We start from the raw sequence: 21,964 nt of genomic DNA on the forward strand, positions 1-21,964 counted from the left end.
TTACTCTCTCAATAGTTACTTTCATCTTCCTTCCTTCCTTACTCTCTCTGCCCTTTCCTTCATCCCCACGGCAACTTAAGCTACCAGCATCCCACTCTCCTTCCCTTCCTTCGCTCCCTTCTATTACGGACCTTAACTTGCTTTCCTTCCTGTCTCTGCCTCTCAACGTATACCATATTCTCTAGCACCCAACACGCCTCTCCCTTCTTCCTTTTATGCATTTCCTTCCTCTCAGAATATGCCTGGTTCCCTTCTCTCTTATCATACACGCCCTTCCAGTTCTCTGCACCCTTTTCTTCCTTCCTCCCATTAGCCTACATCTCTTTCTTCCTCACTTCCTTCCTTCCTCATCCTCTTCTCTTCTTTCCCATTCTCTTTCCTTCCCCACTCACGCTTATCCGGTTCTCTTCACTGCTTCCTTCCTTCCTTCCTCTTCTCTTCCTTCAGCTTTTCTTCCTTTCCCGTCTTCTTTTACACCTTTCCTCCCTCCTAGAACATCCCTCTTTCCCTCCTCTTCCTCACCCAGTGCCCTTCACCCTTGCTTTTCCTTCCGTCACACCCTTCCTCTCTCAGCACATTCCCTTTTCCCTCCTTCCCTCCTCTCCCTCTCCCTTTCCCCACTTTCCTCACCCTATCTCCCTCTCCCTACTGACGCCCCCAAGCAGCCGAAATAGTCATCGTAGTCTCCTATATCGGCAAATTCTCCCGATAACAAATTTGCTCCTCCGTTTCCCAATAGCGAGGACACAGGCCGATACGCACACCGCCGAGGACCGTTGCGATATTACGTCTGACATTACTGGTTACGTCAGTTTGCAGGGGAAATCATATGCGGGTCTGGTTACCTTGGGATGTCTGCTTATATATACAGTGTTGCTGGTGTGGTATTGATCCTGTTGCTGTGAGTGAATGAGACGATATCAAGACGGATTGTATAATTATTTTTGTACTGGTAAATATATAACTTAAGCGACTTCAAGTGGAGTACCGGGGGGCAGCATGGGCCAACCAAGTCACACATCACGGCAGTCGCTATAAATAAAATTCGAAAGCGCCACTAACGAGCTGAGGCTGTCCAAGGGGCCCCTCAAGACAGCCTACCGGCGCTAAAGGCAATACTTAAAAAGACACCTCTCCTCCCGAAATTGACCCCTCTTTGGATTCTTTTTAGGAGCAGCGAGTAGCGAGCTTTTTTTAATATTATCGTTTCCTTATTTTGTGTCCTTGAGCTGTCTCCTTTGTTGTAAAAAAAAAAAAATAATAATAAATAAATAGTAAAATGAATAAGTATCGTATCACTAAGGGCAAGAGTTTGTTGCTTTCGAATCTCATTAAAAAAAAAAAGAGAAGAAAAACTCGACCTCTGCAGCATTGCCAACACCTTGTGAACGGGGTGAGAAGAGAAAGAGAGAAGAAAAGGATGCTGGCTGGTGTTGGTAATGTATTCGTCTTGCGTAGTGGTGGTGGTGGTGGTGGTGTTGACGTGCATTGTTTACGCTGAAAGATTAATTACTCGAGGAAGGGCGAGAAAAAACGAAGAAAAATAAAAGTTCATAATAAAGCTAAACAGTTATTCCGAGCACGCGTACGCCGGGCTCTGCATATTCTTGTCTGTGCTTGTCTGTATAAACATGTCCGAGCGTGTTTATGTATATTCTTGTCTGTGGTTCTATTTATAAACGCGTCTGTGTGTCTGTTTATGTATACTCTTGTTCCTGCTTGTCTGTGTTATCGTCTGTTTGTCTGTATGTCATCGTGTCTGTGTCCTGTTGATGTTTGTGTTTGTTTGTGCATGAGTTTCTGTGTATCTTGAGTATATTTTTATGTCTGTGTTGGTCTGTATATTTGTTTCTCAGTGTTTGAGTATATAGTTTTGTCTGTATCATTCTGTAGCATCCTATTTGTGTGTCAAGTATATTTATGTCTGTGTTAGTCTGTGTATTCATTTCTGTGTAACTAAGTATATATTTGTCTGTTAGTCTGCATCATCGTGTCTGTGGCCGCTATGTCTGTGGCCTCGCATCTATTTCCAAAGGCCAAAAATGGAGATTAATCGGGTTCTCATACGTATTTTAGGTTCATGGTATACGTACAGAAGACGGCTCAAACTACCACCAGGGGGTCATAAAGCTTGCACCCCTGGAAATGCCCCAAACTCCTATACACGAAAGCCTTGCCAAATATGTGTGCTTGGGCGCCGAAATGTTGAAGAATACGGAGGGTAACTAGAGTGTAAATCCGCTGTGCACGAGTTTCCAACTCTGTGTATTTACGTATTTTTGTCAGTGGGTCTGTATTGTTCTGTCCGTGTGTCTTATCTTCTTTAGGCGCGTTCGACCTTCCAGCTTCTCCGCGCCGCCGCCAGGGGAGAGAGGAAGCTAAAGGCGGTGTAAACATCATAATTACGAGGGACGGGAAGTAGAAACGCGTCTAGGGATTAGAGAGAGAGAGGAAGGGACTGAAGGAGGGTGGAAATGGAGGAGCAGAAAGGGAAAGAACAGGAAAGAGAGCGTCAAGTGGAGGAGGAGAGAGGGGAGAAGAGGGAGATGCGATAATCTGGAAGAGGGGAAAGGGAAGGGAAGAGGAAAGTGAGTAGGAGTGAAAGAGGAGAAATAGAATGTGGAGCAGGTGAAAGGAAAGGAGGAAAAGGAGAAAGAGAAGGAAACATGAGAGGACGTAGGAATAAAGGAGAGGAAAGGGAAGGATAGAGAATAAGGGAAATAGGGAGAACGGAGGAGAATGTAAAGTGGAAAAGTAAGAATGGAAAGCAAAAATAAGACGAAAAAGGAGAAACGGCGAAGGAAAAAGAGAACTGATGGAAAAAGAAGGAAGGAAAAAGAGAAATGAGAAGAATAAGATGAAAATGGAAGCGGAAGAGGAACAAAAAGAAATAGAAGGAAAGGAGAGAAAGAGGAGCAGTAATGTGGCAGAGAAAGGAAGAGGAGATAATGAGAGAAAAAAAAAGAACAAAAATGACATGAATACGAAGTAGGGGACGAAGGCAACGAAAGATATGTAAAAAAAAAACTAAAGTACTTCAAGATTAGGGGAGTTAATAACCGAAAGGGGAGTTAGTTAGGGTTGAGCAGCAAGGGAGAAAAAAATTGACGCATATATCTATAATTTGAATAACGAAAGTGGGACCAGGATAAGCCAAGAGGAGGAGGAGGAGGAGGAAGAGGAGAGGGTGTGAATGATGAGAGTTTAGGAGATTAGGCAAACAAGGGGTCAAGAGGAGGTGGCGTGTAGCAATAATTCAAGAGGAACGCGCATACTACCCTGCATAATGTTGAACCTGCTCTCGGAAAATAGGGAAAATTGGACCATTATGTGCGGATGGGTTTTTTAATAAGAGGAACATTAGGTAAAGATACATAATAGGACCTACCCATTTTCTCTACCTTAATTTTTCGTCTCCTTCCCTTTCCTTTCTCTTCAAAATAGGGAAAATTGGACCATTATGTGCGGACGGGGTTTTTAATAAGAAGACCATTTGGTAAGGGTTCCATTTTCTCTACCTTACTTTTTTGTCTCTTTCCCTTTCCTTTCTCTTCCCTTTCGTCTTATTCTTTCCTCTTTCTTTCGCTCTCCACCTTCCGATTTTCTTTTTCTCCTTTCCTTCTTTTTTTTGTTATTCTTCCAACTTTTTCGTTTTTCACTTACCTTCCCATTTTCTCTTTCCTTCTCTGTTTCTTCTTTTCCCTTTTACTCTTTCCCCTTTCTTTCATTTTTTACCTTCCCGTTTTCTCTTTCCTTCTCTGTTTCTTCTTTTCCCTTTTATTCATTCCCCTTTCTTTCGTTTTTCACCTTCCCGTTTTCTCCTTCCTTCTTCTGTTTTTTCTCTTTCCTCTTACTTTTCCTTTCTCTATCGCTCTTCACCTTCCTATATATTTTCCTTCTTTCCCTTACTCTCCTTCTCTGTCCTTTCTTTCTCTTTCCGTTTCTTCTTTTTCCTCTTCTTCCTCTTTCTTTAGGTTTCCATCATCTCATATTCCCCTTCACCTTACTTTCCTCCTCTTTCTTCCCTTACTTTCCCTCCCCGTTTCCTCTCTTTCCTCTTCCTCTTTACTCTTTACTCCTCTCTCCATTCTTACTCCTCCACCTCCGCGCAAAAGCAGATAAAAAAAAAAGTAAGACTAAACTCGCAAAAAAAGGGCAAAAAATAAAAGAATAAGCGAAAAGAAAATTCAAAATCAGGGGAAACAAAAGAAGATTCTCACGATTAGGAGAATAGCGTGAACGAAAGAGAGAGAGAGAGAGAGAGAGAGGGGGGGGTAAAAAAGCGAATAAATGGAAAAAGAGGCGAACTAACACACGCTTCCCTTGAATCTGCTTAAAATGAGGATGCTGTTGCTTGTTTCCTTCATCGAGTTACCTGTAATCTCTCTCTCTCTCTCTCTCTCTCTCTCTCTCTCTCTCTCTCTCTCTCTAACACCTCCCCCTCTCCTCCTACACACACACACACACACACACACACACAGCAGACAACACATATTGACTCTCTGCTTTTGTGAGTGAGCGAATACTTTTGATTAAAATGTGAAGGTCATTAGTCACAGGCATAGTCATTAACAAAGAAACTAATTATCACCGACTGGCATTGGCACTTATTTCTCTCCCTCTGTTGTTTGTTTGATGCCATTAGGGAAGTTTTTCAGTCATATGGGAGGAGCTGTGTGTGTGTGAGAGAGAGAGAGAGAGCGAGCTTAGTCGGTTTGTGTGTGTGTGTGTGTGGTCTATGCATGCCCTCTGTGTGTGTGTGTGTGTGTGTGTGTGTGTGTAATTCCCAAAGTGACCGCCAGCCAGTACCTTCCCGCAGAAAGCATTGGAGCTCGTAAAACCGATCTATAGGTACTGCTGGGACCTCAACTGCCCACCCCCTACACACACACACACACACATACACACACACAGCTCTTTGTAAACGGGAAATCCTTCTGCCTTTTCCACTGCACCGCGGGAGGATTATTATTTTTTTTTTGTGTGTATAGTCGGTCTTGTTGTCTATTTACACCCATGCACCAATAATTCATCAGTCATTATTATCATTGTCACTAGGTACTGAACATACGGCCCACCTCTCCACCCCAACGTCGTAGTCTCGCCATACAACACACACGTACGGAAAAAAAATGTTAAGTTCGTGATTCTGATACAAAAATCATTCCCTGGGCCACCTGCGGAGCCTCGAATCTTTGCTGCTCGGGGTTTCGGAGCTCAATTTGACCCGCCGTTCATGCCAGCATCTTGTCAGTTGCCAGACTTTATTAGTTCTTCACTACCTTTATATATACCTTATCCTTATCACACACATTCATCTCACTTTACACACACTTACAAATGCTCTATAACTTTTTTTAATGACTCAACCTAAATACAGCCAAATAGAATAACGAAGATTTGTTTTAATCTAACATTTTCCGGCAACTTCCTTTTCACTCACTCAAGCGAGAACCCACACGGTGAGAGACAGCTAGCCAATCAGCGCCAAGTCTTGACACGTGACATGCCTGGGAGCCAATCACCAGCCATCTCCATCCCGCCGCGTTGCCCGACTTCCCGGTGTCCCACAGTGCTACGGCGTCCCACCCCCCGGGGCGTCTCTCTGGTCATACCGTGGCGACCGACGGGCGGCAAGTGACACGTTGTAATTGATATTTGTGACATTCTCGGTGACGGGGCGTGGGCTAGGACGAGGCGTTGACGTGGAGGGAGAAGCGGTAAGTGTTGAGAGGTGCTGACGTGTTGTGGAAGGGGCGAGGGAGAGATTTGTAGCTTGCGGGAGAGTAGTGGCGGAGTGTCAGCCAGGCTCGTGTGTGAGGGAGAGGGCAAGAATGTGTCAGGGAACCGAACCGCCGCCATTTCGTGATTGCTGAGATGCTGCGCTTGAAGACGTCCTGAGTTATGGTGGTGAAAGGATAGGAGTAGATGGGACAGTGTTTGAGGTGCAGCGCGTGTTAGGAATGAAGGATTGGTCAAAACTAGGGTAACAGTAAGGGGAAGCCGCCGCCATTTCGTGTTGGTTGATGACTTGGTGTGTTTCAAGGTGGTTAGGGTCATAGTGGAAATGCGTGTACCTCATTATGACGTGACTTTTTTCCCCTGAATATCAAGGAGTCGTAGTTTCGGCCTTTCATGATTAAGCGTCAAAGCACTCATTAGCCTTGCACACACACACACACACACACACATCAAGGCTTTTATTTTTTTAGCACTTGTCCTCCACCATTGTATCTTTTTTGTTTCCTGGTGCTACTTCCACATGTATCCTTAGTTGTATAATCACACTCTGTACTGCCTGGGGGTGGGGATGGCATGTTCCTCCCTTCTCCTTTGTTGTTTACTTGCAACAATAAACTATCACACACACACACACACACACACACACACACACACACACTACTGTCATTCACATATTTATTATCTTTTAACTTGAAGAGTGAAAGAAAACGAGATTAACCTTACTATAACACACGCTGACTTCCCTTATTTGACCTTGGCCTCTCTCCCCCCCCCTCCCACCCACCATTCCTCAGCTACGTCGATTTATCATTTTCACTATAAATAGATCCATAATTAACGATATTACTAATGATTATAAAGCTGCGTTGTCGTTACAGGTTTGGGTGACGAGTATCCGTCTAGTCCCTCCATGGAGACTATGTAATAGAAAATGGAATATGATTTATCCGCCATATTTGTTGTCAGGTTGTTGCAGAGTGTGCCCACAGGATGGCAGCACCAGTGTGGCAGCGCTCCCAGACGTGCGATAATAAAGTAAATATACGATAATCGGATCTCCTGTAAGAATGTCGATATATCCTCTCTACTCGCTAATAAAAACGTATGTTATATACGGTTTTAACAATAAGCCTGATTAGATATAGTTACTTGTTTGGGTGCGACAATTTTGAGTCAGAAGCAGTCAAATACGATGTTCTGTGTACGCCAATCTATTACGACTGTTAGTTTGCCCGGTACTTCTCAGGAGTTCAAATTAATACCCGTGTGCAAACGTCATGGGCTCATGGCCAACCCAGGCCGAGGCTCGAGCGAATTTTTTTTTATAGTGGTGTGGTGCTGTACACAGGACTGAGTGTACTTCACGACAACCATACACAGACTTTCGTAGTGCTTCTGCCCTGCATAACCAAGGGCGGATCCAGCCTTGAGTTTTGGGGGGGGCCAACTGTTCATCGACGACGGACTGTACACATGGAATTAAGTCACATCGGATTGCATTGTGCGATTGGCGATGAGATAGCAGTAAAAACTATTATGTTTTCGTTTGAAATTACCACACAGGGCATTGGTGAACAACACCTATTTTTCCAAAAATTTGCAGTATCGCTCGCGCGCTGGGATTTTTCCAAAAATTCAGTATCATCGCGCGCTGGGAGTGACAATAGACCCCTAGCCCGAGGTTTATGGGCTAAAGATTCGACAGCGCACCCTGAGTAAATTCTATATTTAGTCCTTGCTGAAGCTCAACCTTGGTATTTTCCTAATCGCTGATTGGCCGAAGAGGCCTTCCTTCTCCAGCGCTTATTTCCGATTCGCTGCATTGAGGCCATAGGGTGGATTTGTTTTTTATGTAGTAGAGCGATGCAGTATCGACTATCGAGTTCTACATGATATTTATATGATTGAGGGAGGCTTACAGTATCTGTAACGAATTTCTCCTGGATCCGCCTATGTGCATAACACCCACCCAGCAAGTTCCTGACTGCCCCGTTCACCTCCCTCAAAACCTATCCTCTGCCTTTCCCTCCCCTACACCCACCTACTCCTATTTTGACTCACCCATCGCTCCCTCGCCTCCACCCATTTTCACCCACTTTGACACCTACTTTCACATTACCATTATTTCTTCAAAACGCACCCAGTCTTGATCTTGATCTTGATGTCACAGGTGGCTTGGGATTTCTCCCCAGCCAGGCCTTTGTATCGGTATCTCCTGTGAAGAAAAACAAAACATACATAAATCGGTGTTCAGTTACTCGGGGCAAGATGTCATTGCCTACACCTTGCCCGCCACTTGCTCTCCACGAACTCTTTCATCTTCATCGGGGCGACGCATCAAATGCCAGAACTAAATGCGGTAAATTTCCATCAGGCCAACTCTTAACAACAACTCCCCGCCGACCCCTCAGCCCTTCTTCGCCCTCTTCGCCCCCTCCCTCGCTCCTTCTCCCCCTCTCTCCGTCTCCGGCAGCTAACACTTAACACAGACACTCCGCTCCTCCAGGGAACATTGGATGCGTCGCTGAGTGCCACGCGGAACAGGTAAATAGATTTGGCTCAAGGAAAACACCCGCCAGGCGATCTCGCTGAATTCTTGTAGCATAAATTCTAGGTCCCCGCAGACACGTACTTGCTCCTCTCACCGTTCCTACTTTCCCTCCTCCTCTCCTTCCCCCTAACAATCCCACTCCAACTCCTCCTCCTCCTCCTCACTTGCTTTTAACTTCTAAGCGTCGAGCCTGGCGGGAGTAAACAGAGTAGAAACTGTTTTTAGGGAAGGAAAGTCGGATGGGACAATATTATGTAATGCTATACCGTACCCATTACTCTTATCCCTTTGATGGCTTAAGATTTACTACTACTACTACTACTACTACTACTACTACGGTTATCAAATACATATGCATCCTTAAACCACAACTAATAATTCTCGAAACAAAATATGATTACTGCTTTGGATGTTGTTACTGTTACCTCTACTACTACTACTACTACTACTACTACTTCCACTACTACTACCATGGTCATCCAATACATACGCAGCCTTAACCACAACTAATATTTCTCGAAACTCGAAATATCAGTATATGGAAGACCCTAAGATGTCATCTGGGATTCGCTCGTTCACTGCAACAAGCCAATCTCGTGACCCCGAAGGAATATTGAATAATTTGAAGGGCATGACTACCTGAGAGAGAGAGAGAGAGAGAGAGAGAGGAAGGGACGACGAGATTGGAGTCTATAATTATTGGGCTGAACGACCGTGGGATGCAACTGAAGCTTTCGACCACGGCGGGATATATTCGATCTTCAGAGAGAGAGAGAGAGAGAGAGAGAGGCGAGGATACAGGAGACTGACTGATGGATGGAAGTTCAAAGCGCATGGAAATTCTGCGGTTGAAACTTTTCCTCGTGTTTTTGCTGATACTTGACATTGCAAGTCGAAAGGATTCAATTTCAGGCTCCGCGGCTTCTCATCAACTGTAAACTTGCCTTGGGCGTTGAGGGGGCGAAGGAGAGAGATAAGACGGGCGAGCTGAGAGGGGGTGAGAGGGTTTTGTATAGCTAAGAGGGATGAGATGAAAGGGGAAGAGGAGCTGGGCTGGTGAGGAAGGGAAGGGCGCTGTGGGGATTACGGGAAGCCAGACGGGAAGGGTAGATGTGTAGGGAAGTGGAAATATAGTGTTGTAGGCTCAAGGCGGTGCTATGAAAGTAAGAGAAAGGAGAGCACTCGGGTGAGATATGAGGAGGAAGAGGAAGAGGAGGAGGAGGAGGAGAAGTAAGAAGGGTCGGGATGGTGAGGGATAAGAGAGCTGGATGGATTTAGCGAAGCACGATGAAGAGTTGTACTGAATAGCCTAGAGGCCCTACACGACCATTTATGTGTTGTTGGTAGCCCTGTTGAGAGTGTTGGCACCCCGCACAAGTGCTGTGCCGGAAAGAAAATGATCCCCGGAAGGGTAAACTAAACAAGACTCAACAGGTCATTACTCATTTCTGTAAAGTTGTTTGACTATAGAACATGTGAGTAAATGAAAGTGTAAAATAATGATCAAAGCTCTTATGAAGTTACGGGAAGGGATTTGAAGGTTATTTAGCACGATATCAGGGTTTCTTGTTATAATAAGCTCAATATATCATGTATTCGTTATATATTCAGCAAGATGTCATACTCTTTCGCTATATAAGACTTGAGTTTATGCTTTTGCTCTCTAATTACTGTTCATGCCCTTCAGCTTTACCATAAACGAATAGCGGGCGAAAAATAAATAAATATGGCTCAAGAAGGGAACTCAAAAACACAAGAGAAGGATGTTGTTAAAGACTAGAAAAAAAGACCGCTGAGTCTGTCACGTGTGGACTAGAGTCATACTAAACCTTCAAACAACAAAGGTCACAAAACTCACCACAGAGAGGTCGACAGCGTTAACAAATCATACCTTTTTATAATCTTTCCGTCACATTTTTTTTTGACATTGCACAACAGGACAGACAGCGACCACAACAAAACATTCAAACCTACTCTCCTTCATTTTTACGTTACAGTGAGAACTCAGGAAAGAAAAAAAAAGTATTGTGACTAGTAAAGAAATTCTATAGAAGGAGCGAGGAAGAGAGGCTCGTAACAAAGAGTGATTGGGAGTGAGGGGGGAGAGAGGGTCGTTGGCGGGGAAGGGGAGACAGCAGAAAAGTTAAAAAGAGTTCAGGGAAAGTGGAGGTCGAGGAGGGGGGGGGGAGGGAGGAGGCGGTGGGCGTGGGGTGGTTACGTTAGGAAGGATTTTTGTGCTGGCGGAGAGGAATGCCGAAGGACTGCGTGTGTGGGAAGGCGATGGCAGGAAGGGCGAGGGAAGGGAGAGGGAGGGAGAGGGAATATAAGGCATGTATATTGGAGGGGATATTGAGGGTGGTGGGGAGGCTGTGTATTGGTGTTAGGGAAATGTGGAAAGGGAGGGAGAGCGAGCACGAGGTAGCAAGGGGGTGGAAGAGAAGGAGTAAGGTGGAGTAGTGAGCAGTGAGTGGAGTAGGTGGAGCAGTGAGTAGCGGGCTTTTTTTTTTCATTATTGTTTCCTTTTTTTTTTTTTGCTATTGAACTGTCTCCTTTGCTGTAAAAAAAAAAATTGGGTGGAAGAGAGGGAGAAAGGAGGTGGAAAAGAAGTAAGGTGGAGTAAGTGGGTGAAAAATGTGGAGTTTAAGGGGAAGTAAGGATGTGGTGTTAGGAAAGTGGGGGGAGGGAATTGGATTTGTATGGGAAGCTATGGGGAAGGTGTGTGTATGGCTGTGTTTTAGTGGGGAGAGAGAGAGAGAGAGAGAGAGAGAGAGAGAGAGAGTAAGGGTGTGTTGAGGGGGAGGCAAGTGGGGAGAAGGAATCTGGTCGGTTTTCTAAGACGTTCCCGACTCACACCAATCATTTCTACATGCTACAAAGGAGGTTAAATACGTTCTTATAAGCATTTTTCACGTTCATATTACAGAAGCTTTGTCAGACTACCACCGGGGTCATAAAACTACCCCTGGAAAGGCCCACAACTCTTACGAAAGCCTTGTTCGATATGTGTAACTACTTGGACCCCCGAAATATTCAAGAATCTGGCCCTGAGACTTGTATGGTGGCGGTAGGCTGGTGCTGGTGTCTTGGTTGGGGAAGTAAACGGAGGAAAACAGGTATGGAGAGTGTGTGGATGTATAGAAGTGCTTTGGGGTGCTGTGGTGAGGTGGGTCGGTAGGCGGAATGAGGGCAGGTTGTTGAGGGGGGGTTGTATTTTTTTTTATAGTGGGAACCGAACGGAGGTATGCAATTGGGGAAGGTGTGTGGGTGTGTAGGGGTGCTTTGGGGTACTTTAGTGAGGTGGGGTCGGGAGGGGAAATGAGAGCTGGTCGTTGAGAGGGGGTTGTATTTTTTTTATAGTGGGAAGCGAACGGAGGAAAGCAACTGGGGAAGGTGTGTGTGTGTGTACAGAGGTGTGTTGGTGTGTTGTGAGGTAGGTCAGTAGGCGGAATGAGGGCAGGTTGTTGAGAGGGGGTTGTATTTATTTTATAGTGGGAAGCGAACGGAGGTAAACAACTGGGGAAGGTGTGTGTGTGTGTGTAGAGGTGTGTTGGTGTGTTGTGAGGTAGGTCAGTAGGCAGAATGAGGGCAGGTTGTTGAGAGGGGGTTGTATTTATTTTATAGTGGGAAGCGAACGGAGGAAAGCAACTAGGGAAGGTGTGTGTGTGTGTAGAGGTGTATTGGTGTGTTGTGAGGTAGGTCAGTAGGCGGAATGAGGGCAGGTTGTTGAGGGGGTGTAGTGGCGGTGTTGTCCCAATATTGGCAGCGAGTCTGTGGTCATATCGAGAGGAGGAGGAGGAGGGCGGACCTGCAGCGGCTGTGTCTGTGTCGGAATGGCGGTGGAATATAAACTCTATCTGGCGGCGCTGCGTTTACATACGTGCATGGGACCTAACTTCGTCTCTCTCTCTCTCTCTCTCTCTCTCTCTCTCTCTCTGGAATAACATTTACACACAGCCATTAACGTATTCATGCATTTGTGACGAATGAAAAAAATTATCAGTCGTGAAACTTTGACATTTTCCCGTAAAAATATATTAGTCACGCACATGCAGAGAGAGAGAGAGAGAGAGAGAGAGAGAGAGAGCTACGCCATTTATTCACATCCGCCATCACGTGGAAATATGTGCATTTACCTTTTAGGGATATGTTTCTATTACAGACTCAAAATATAAAAAAAAATATATGTAAAAATATCGCACGCAAAAAAAAGGTAAAAAAAAAATAAACTGCGGGAGTTCGATTATAATTAGGAAGGTTTTTATGAGCGGGAATCACACATTTTTATCCCTGAGTGGTGATCCGAGTTTTCCTGTATTAACAAAACGGCACACGGGGAGGAGGAGGAGGAGGAGGAGGAGGAGGAGGGTGGAAAGCAAAGTGGTGATGGTGAGGGAAGATGGGGAGGGATGGGGGGCTTGGAGGAGGAAGAAGAGGAGGAGGAGGGGGATGAATAGCTGGAGGAGGGTAGTGGTAGGAAAAGAGGAGGAGAGGAGGAGGAGAAAGGATAACTGGGGAAGGAGGAGGAGGAGGAGGAGGAGGAGGAGAAGAGGAGGAGGAGGGGAGTATGGCTGGGAGGTGGAGTTGGGAAGTCGGTGGTGGATGGGGAGGCAGGCAAAATGGGAGGGTGGTGATGGTGGAGGTGGTGGTGAGGGTGGTGGTGGTAGTGGTGGTGGTGGTGGTGGTGAGTGTATCTGCAACGAACTATCGGTTGAAGGATTTCATCAACAAAATTTTGACGTTACTGTGTGTGTGTGTGTGTGTGTGTGTGTGTGTGTGTGTGTGTGTGTGTGTGTTTCTTTCTGCATGCCTGCCTGCCTGTTTGTCTGTTTGTGTGTTCGCATATCCTCACTAGAAATAGGAAAACTGCAAACGTTAATAAAATAGAATAAATAAAATAAAATGTAACAGTTTTCATCTTAAACTAACATCACATGAAATTAACCTGCAAATAACGGAAAGGAGATTGAAAAAACTGACCCTCTACGCTGATAGAAAAAAGATTACTAAATGATGGGACGCTTGTTAGTCAGTCAATCAGGCATACAGTCAGTCAGTCAGTCAGTCATCAAACGCAGGAATCAAATCCGTGCTGGACGCGAAAAAGAACATCAGTCAGTCAGTCAGTCACCCCTTTACTCTTTTAGCCAATCATTCAGTCAGTCAGTCAAGCACCCCTTCACTCTTTCAGCCAATCATTCAGTCAGTCAGTCAGTCACCCCTTCACTCTTTCAGCCAATCATTCAGTCAGTCAGTCAAGCACCCCTTCACTCTTTCAGCCAATCATTCAGTCAGTCAGTCAAGCACCCCTTCACTCTTTCAGCCAATCATTCAGTCAGTCAGTCACCCCTTCACTCTTTCAGCCAATCATTCAGTCAGTCAGTCAGTTAAACACACACACACACACACACACACACACACACACACACACACATACACAGACGCCATAAAAACCGTCGTCTACCATGCAAGTAAACCATAAAACCAATTAAGAGAAAATACAGTACACGTTTTATAATGATGCTGATAATAACGATACCATAATGATGATAATGACAATAATGATGCTCTCACATTCCCTCACCGTAGAGAAATAATTACGAACTTTTGATATCTTTGCCGGAGAGTTTTCGAGCAATCTGTTGAGAGATGAAAACAAGAAGGAAAAAAAAAAAAGACATGTAGTTACCAGCAAGTGTCAAGTGAAGCCTCGAAAAGTTTGGTGTCGTCTTGGAGTTTGAAGTTTCAGGTCAGTTTACTAAGGAGGAGGAGAAGGAGGAGGAGGTCAGGTGTCCCCAAGTTACGAGGGAAAGTTATACCTTGACGGGAGAGAATTTGAGAACAAGCGGATACTTCTACTCTTCTCCTCTTCTCCTCCCCCTCTTCTTTTTTTCTCTTCCTCCTTTCCTTCTTCCTCTTCTTTTTGATCTTCCTCCTCCCCTTTTTTTCTTTTTTATCATTATCCTTTTCATCATCATTATTATCATCATCATCATCATCATCTCTTTCACACTCATCATCATCCTTTTCGTCTTTTTTTTCCTTCTCCTTCTTCGTCTTCTTTTTCTTCATATTTTTCTTTTTTTCTTCTCTTCATCCTCTCTGATTCTCTCCTTTCCGCTTCTTTTTCCCCTCCTCCTCCTTCTCCTCCTCCTCCTCCTCCTCCATCTCTTCCTCCTCCTCCTGCTCCTCCTCCTCCTCAATCACCTCAGTAAGTCCAGCAACATCGATCACTCAAAGTTACGGATTTCGACACTTCCAAACTGAGCTGAGAACCGGAAACAGCGAGGCGGGACAAAAATATCGACTGGAGTTTTTTTTTCTTTTCCCGAACCGAGTATAATCCGCCACTGCAACAACCTTCCCGACATGATTACTAATATAGTGCGAAAAAACTCCCTCTATACTGCCTTTGAGAATCGCATTGACTGTTACTTTTGTTGCGATAGATGTAAAGATTGAGTGTTTTCTTGCGTAGACTTTAGATAGTGGTTTATTTAGCTTGTTTTATAGGTTATTGAAATGCCTTAAGAAGAGACCAAATCATTATAGCAGGCATCCTTATTGTGAGGTTTTCTGGTGCCTGCTTTTCGTGTGTTTCCATGTTTTTCCTTTTCGTTCCTACTCCTCCTCCTCCTCCTCCTTTTCTTAATCATCCTGCTCATCATCTTTTTCTTTTTTTTCTCTTGTTTTTGTTCTTGTTCTTGTTCTTTTTTTCTTCTTCTCCCTCCTCCTCCTCCTCCTCCTCCTCCTCTTCTTCCTCCTCCTCCTCCTCCTCCTCCACCTCCATCTCTTCTTCCTCCTCCTCCTTCTCCTCCTCCTCCTCCTCCTCTTCTTCCTCCTCCTCCTCCTCCTCCTCCTCCTCCTCCTCCTCCTCCTTCTCTTCTTCCTCCTCCTCTTCCTCCTCCTCCCCTTCGTGCTTTTCCGCTCACATTTATATTTTTCTTCTCTCTGCTTCACCTCTTCCTCCTTCTCTTCCTCCTCCTCCTCCTCCTCCTCCTCCTCATTATCATTCTCCTCCTTCTTCACCTCCTTTTTTCCCTCGCTTGAGTTTTGTTTTTCGGGTTCCACAGTTTTCTTTTTATTCTTTTTTTTTATCTTTCCTTGCAGATGTTGTTGTTGTTGTTTTTGTTGTTGTTTTACTTGCATTTTGTCATCTTTTTTTTTAATCTTTTGTTCTGGGTCACTTTCTTTTACGTTTATTTCTCCTTTTTTTATATCCTCGTACAATTACTCTTATTAATTTTTTGAAGTAAAGTTGAAAGAAACCGAAACACATGATTTCTGTACAGTAGAAAAAAAAAAACCGTGTGATTCTTGTATAGTGAAACAAAAAAACAAAAACAAAAAAAACACGTATGACTCTTGTATAGTGAAACAAAACCAAAGAAAAACACGTATGATTCTTGTATAGTAGAAAAACAAACAAACACGTATGATCCTTGCATGTCAGAAAACAAGCAAACAAACAACAATAAAAAGAACACGTATCATTCTCGTACGCTAGAAAACAAAACAAAAGAAACAAACAATAAAATCTTAGGCAAATTCAATCCTGGTAAACATTCACCTCCAGAACTTCGTCACAGCTGTTGTTTCTCTCCCTTCTCTTCTACTTTCCAGCTGTTTTTCCTGAGCCTGTTTCCGAGAGCTCATATTTCTTCCGTTTCTTTCCTTGGGTCTCGAACATGGCAGTGGGGAAGCTTACACCCCCACCTACCCACCCACCCACCCACACACACACACACACACACACACACACACACACACACACACACACACAAAGCCCCACAACCTTTCCTCTCTCACACACACTCATATATATTTTTCTTCGTATTTTTTTCCTGATAATATTTGTTCTGGTTCGCAATAAGTCTCGCGTCCTGGGATTCCATTGTCTGATCCATTGTCTGAAAAGGGCACAGGTGAATCTGATGCTCTCTGTACAGGTGAGATGAAAAGACGGGCAGGTAGAAGGGAGATGGGTGTAAGTTATTTGTTGTTATTTCTGTTGTTATTATTTTCTCTCGCCCGAGGTAGAGGTGGAAGGGTCTTGTGTTGTGTGTGTGTGTGTATGTGTGTGTGTGTGTGTGTGTGTGTGTGTGTGTGTGTGTGTGTGTGTGTGTGTGTGTGTGTGTGTGTTTCTATAGTGTTTTGATTCTTGTTTTTAGTTTTGTTTGTTGGCTATTATTTGTTTTTTGTGCTAGATTCTTTTGTTTTGCTCCTCATTTTTCTTGTTTTCCTTTCTCCTCCTCTTCCTCCTTTTTCTCCTTTTTCTTTGTTTCTTTGTTCCTTTTTTAAGTGTGTTTCTTTCTCTTTTACTTTCTTCTTTTTCCCTTCTTTCCTTCACTCCTCCTCCTCCTCCTCCTTCTTCTTCTTCTTCTTCTTCTTCTTCTTCTTCTTCATCTTCTTTTTCTTCTTCTTCATCCTCATCTTCTTCTTCTTCTTCTTCTTCTTCTTCGTCTTCGTCTTCGTCTTCTTCTTCTTCTTCTTCTTCATCTTCTTCTGGTAAAAAAAAGAAGAGGGGCAAGAAATGTGAGGCAGGATGATGAGAAAAAAAAGACTGTCCATGATTCATTTCCTCTTTTTTCCATTTTTTTCCCCTCCCTTTTTTTTTTTTTTGCTTTCCTCTGCATTAATATTTTCCCTCCCTTGCACTTCATCATCAAGTGACACGCTCATCACATTTTCTTTCCGCTCCTTAATTAGGTTTATCATTCCTCCTAAATTCCCTTTTTTTCCTACTTTCCTTTTTTTTCCTCTTTAATCCTTTTTTGGGGGGCTATTTCTTTAGGTAGTTTGTTTTCCTCTTTCTTTTTAATTTTTCCCTCTTCCTCCTCCCTTTTTTTTTTCTTTTCTTTTCCCTTTTGTTCCCTTTTCTTATTTCCTTTTTTTTCATGTGTGGTTTTCTGTCTGTTCTTTCTTTCTTATCTTTCACTTTGGTATATCGCAGCTCGTGGTCTTCTTCTTCTTCTTCTTCTTCTTCTTCTTCTTCTTCTTCTTCTTCTTCTTCTTCTTCTTCTTCTTCTTATTGTTTTCCCTGTTCTCTTATCCTCTCTTTCATCTTCCTTCTCTGTTTCTTACTCTTTTGTGACCTGTTGCTTATTTCCCTTCTTTCTCTTTATCTTTCTTTTCCTCACATTTTTATCATTATTTCTTCTCTCGTGTGTTTTTCTTCTTGTCCTTTTCCTTTGGTTCGTCTTTCTCTCTTCTCAATGTCATTCCCACTTATTTTCCTTCTCGTAAATTCCTATCAGTTATTTCTCGTCTCTTTATCACCTTTTGCTTGTCTCTTATTCTTTTTGTTCTTCTGTTTTTACCTCATTTATTGTTGCGTCCATTTCCTCCTCCTCCTTCTCTTTCGCCTTCCTCTCTTTCATGTTTAATTTGTATCAGTTATCTCTAGTTTTTTTCTCCCCTTTTGCTTGTCTCTTACTCTCGTCTAATCCTTCTGTCTTTACCTCTTATGTTCTATCACTTCCATTCCCTCCTCCTCTTTCTCCTTCCTCCCTTTCATTTGGTCTTGTTTACTGTCACACTCATATTTTCCTCCTCGTAATTTGAATCTTATTGCTGCTCTTCTTTCCTCCTCTTGACGGTCCTTATCTCCCTCAAACTTCTCTCCTTCCCCTCTTAGCTTCCATCCGTTCTCGTCTTTCCTCCTCTTCTTCATCTCTCTCCTCTCAGTTGTTCTTCTTTCTCGTTCTTCTTCTGTTCCATCTCTCTCCTCTTATTTGTCTTCCACTCCTGTCCTTCTTCTGCTTCTTCTCTCTTCTCTTAGTTGTTCTGCACTCTCGTTCTTCTCATTCTTGTGCTTCGTAAAGGAAAAAAGAAACTGCACTAACTTGAGATGCTGGAATTGTCTCGCTCGCTTCATCTTCGTCTGTTCAGTGGGCGTGTTTATGATGTGGGAAAGAGGGATTCATATGCAGAGAGATGGAGTTGAGTTCTTCAGGTATGGTACAGGTTATTTTCTTTATTAATATTCTTGTTTGTATTGATTTGTGAACTTACTTATATGATTTTTTGTTTTGTTTTTGTTTGTGCTCATTTTTATTATTTCTCTTTCTTCATTTATTTTATTACTTATTCATGTCTTTGTGTAGATATTTGTTTATTTATGCTTCCATCCCCCTTCTCTCTCTCTCTCTCTCTCTCTCTCTCTCTCTCTCTCTCTCTCTCTCTCTCTCTCTCTCTCTCTCTCTCTCTCTCTCTCTCTCTCGTCTGTGCTTGTTTGACTATTTCATTGTTGTGTTTCATAAAGCTTATCTAGGATTGTGTTGTGTGTGTGTGTGTGTGTGTGTGTGAGAGAGAGAGAGAGCAACACACCACCAGAAACACAGACATAAACAACAGACAGGCAAGGGAGGGTAGTTTTACCGACACATCAAACACAGGCAGAAAAGACCCGACTCAACATCCTAAACATTTTTCTATTCCTATTTTTTTCCCCCGACCGATGTAGTTTATTGTATTTTTTTCCCCCTCGTGGCAACTCTGTCCTCCTTTTCCGTTCCGACATAAAGAGATAAAAAAAGGGAAAAAAAGGAGAGTTGAAAATATGAGTTGTAAAAAAAATGTAGGTTTTGTATATGCTTGCATTGTTTCCTCCTCTTTATCAGTCAGTCAGTCAGTCAGTCAGGCAGGAAGGCAGTCAGTCAGTCAGTCAGTCAGTCAGTCAGTCTCTCTCTCTCTCTCTCTCTCTCTCTCTCTCTCTCTCTCTCTCTCTCTCTCTCTCTCTCTCTCTCTCTCTCTCTCTCTCTCTCTCTCTCTCTCTCTCTCCATTACATTTCTCTTCAAAATAAAAGAAAAATCTGGTGAATATGTAGAAAAAAAAAACCCTTAATGAATATATGTCAGTCCCATTTCCTTACATATTTTACTCATTTTTCTTTTCTTTTTTTCGACCGACGAGGCAGAAAATGAAATACTCGTGTAGGTGTCACGTGTTCCATATCTTTTTGTGTTCATAACTTCATTAGTTTGTTTTTCAGGCTCGGCTTAATTTGCCTTATCGTTCATTCTTTTATTTATGTTTTTTTTTTTACGCCTCACCGTTTTCTGAACTCACTCATTTTTTTTTTTTTTTTTTTTTGTGTGTGTGTGTGTGTCTCTCTCTCTCTCTCTCTCTCTCTCTCTCTCTCTCTCTCTCTCTCTCTCTCTCTCTCTCTCTCTCTCTCTCTCTCTCTCTCTCTCTCTCTCTCTCTCTCTCTCTCTCTCTCTCTCTCTCTGTTTTTTTTTTTCATATTTTTTGCTGCAATATTTCATGACGACGAACAGGGAAGAGAGAGAAATGGAAAAGAAGAAATGAGAGTAGAGGAGGAGGAGGAGGAGGAGGAGGAGGAGGAGGAGGAGGAGGAGGAGGATAACTATGATAAACAGAACAAGGTAGAAACAGGAGGTGGTCGTCCATGAAGCGAAACAAACAAAAAGAAAACAAAAACGAAAACAAAAACAAACAGCAAGAGAGAGAGATAAAAAAAGTTAATGGACGCCGAAAAAAAAAAATGTATAACAATAATTTTTTTAGAAGACGGAATAATTATGTTATCAGAACGTTAATTACTGACTCGTGGATATTTAAACAGTAGAGAGAGAGAGAGAAGTGGATGCAGAGCTGCGGCTGAAACCACAAAGAGAACAGATTTGGAACGTTATGGAGGTGCTTATGAGAGAGAGAGAGAGAGAGAGAGAGAGAGAGAGAGAGAGAGAGACAGAAAATGTGCAGGGGAGGAAAATAACTCATAAATTTTTCTTCATTCACTTTTTTTTTACGATACATTTCCTCTCTCTCTCTCTCTCTCTCTCTCTCTCTCTCTCTCTCTCTCTCTCTCTCTCTCTCTCTCTCTCTCTCACGTCTCTTTTACTTTCTTAACCTCGAAACGTAACTTCAAAACCTCCTTTTTTCCCTCATTCTAGCAAGGAGGAGGAGGAGGAGGAGAGTATGGTGTGGAAGGAGGAAGGGAGTCTAAGATGGGAGGGAAAAAAGAAGAAAAAATAGCCGGTAGGGAGAAAGGAGGAAAAAAAATATGGGTTATGAAAGGAGGAGGAGGAGGAGAAGAAATAAAATACAGAATAAAAAAAAAATGAAAATGCGAAGGAGAGAAGGAGGAAGAGGGGGAGGAGGAGGAAGAGTATGAAGGGGAGGAGGAAGAGGAGGAAGAGAAATGGTAACTGACAGGAAGATGGTATAAAGAAAAAGTAGGAGAAGGAGGAGGAGGAGGAGGGGGAGGAGGAGGAGGAGGATCAAGAGAAGAGGCTGAGAAAGAGAAGGAGAAAGAGGAGGAAGAAGAGGAGGAAGAGGAGGCGGGGTTACAGAGGAGCATGAAAAGAGAGGATTCAACACGTCTTTTGATCCTTTTCTCTCCTCTTTTCTTCCTCCTTTTTACTCCATTTTCCTTTTATATTCTTCAAGTTTTTCCTCTTTCTCTTCAATTTCTTTTTATTTCCTTCAGTTTTCCCTTAAATTTCTGTTTTCCTGTTTTCTGTTTTCCCTCGTAATTTTGCCTTGTCACCTTCCCCTTGCGTCTTTTCTCTATTTTTTTATTTCTCTTTTTTTTTTATCTTTAAATTTTCCTTCCTGGGCCCTTAACAGTTTCCTACAAGCTTTCCCCTCTCTCTCTCTCTCTCTCTCTCTCTCTCTCTCTCTCTCTCTCTCTCTCTCTCTCTCTCTCTCTCTCTCTCTCTCTCTCTCTCTCTCTCTCTCTCTCTCTCTCTCTCTCTCTCTCTCTCTCTCTCTCTCTCTCTCTCTCTCTCTCTCTCTCTCTCTCTCTCTCTCTCGTATTAATTTTCCCTTCCTTTCCACACTTTTATATATTTTTCTCCTTTCCTCTTTTCTTTCTTCGCTATTCCTTTCCTCATTTATTCTTTTACTTCTTATTTCATCACATTTACGTTTATTTTCACTCCTTTGTTTATTTTTTTCCTTCCTTTTTGGTCATCATTTTTATGTTTTCCTTCTTTCCCGTCTTTCTTTTCTCTCTTATCCTTTATTTCCTCCTTCGTTCCTTTATTTTGCCACCATATATCATTATTATTTTTGCCTTTTATTCTCCTCCTCCTTTTCCTGTCTCTTCCTTATTAATTTTCCCCTTCGCGTTCACACTCATTTTTTGGGGGTCCTTTTTTTATATTTTTTTTTACTCTAACTTCCCCTCTTTTACCTATTTTCCCTTCTCCCTTCTTCCTCTTTCGTTCTTTATTATCAACCATTCGTTATTTTAAGCTTTCATTTTTCTTCGTTTTCTTTTCCTGTGTTACTTTTTCAATCCTTTTCTCTAACCTTCTATTTCTTTTTTCTTCCGTTTTTTCTTCTTTCTTCCTCTTTTTATCTTCTTTTTTTCCTTATTTCCCTTTTTCATCTTGTGTTGCGTTTGCTTTCCTTTTCTCTCACTTTTTATATTTATTTTTCTTCCCTCGTGTTTCTTTATTAGCCTTTTACTTTCTTCTTTCCTTCCTTCTTTCCTTCTCTTTTTCCTCTAATTACACTTTCGCAGTTAACTAATCTTCTCACCAACCATTTATTTCCTTCCTCTTGTATTACTCTTTGTTTCCTTTTCTCTCACGTTTTGTATTTCTATTTTAAAGTCGTGTCTTTCTTTCCCCTTTATTATCTTCTTTTCCATCTCTGTTTCCCTCATTCATCTTGTGTTACTTTTCCTTTTGTCTCACCTT

General features: G+C 42.9%; 1 long non-coding RNA gene across 1 annotated transcript in view; it reads left to right on the top strand.

Annotated features, from left to right (window-relative positions):
* The first annotated feature begins 5,233 nt into the window (after positions 1 to 5,233).
* Positions 5,234 to 21,964, top strand: part of LOC126985695 (uncharacterized) — a 106,833-nt gene continuing 90,102 nt past the window's right edge. Inside the window, exon 1 of the long non-coding RNA XR_007738931.1 lies at positions 5,234 to 5,720. This is a non-coding gene — a long non-coding RNA (uncharacterized LOC126985695). The remainder of the gene's footprint in view (positions 5,721 to 21,964) is intronic.

This window comes from Eriocheir sinensis, chromosome 5 (assembly GCF_024679095.1).
Source record: "Eriocheir sinensis breed Jianghai 21 chromosome 5, ASM2467909v1, whole genome shotgun sequence".
Classification (NCBI taxonomy): Eukaryota; Metazoa; Arthropoda; class Malacostraca; order Decapoda; family Varunidae; genus Eriocheir; species Eriocheir sinensis.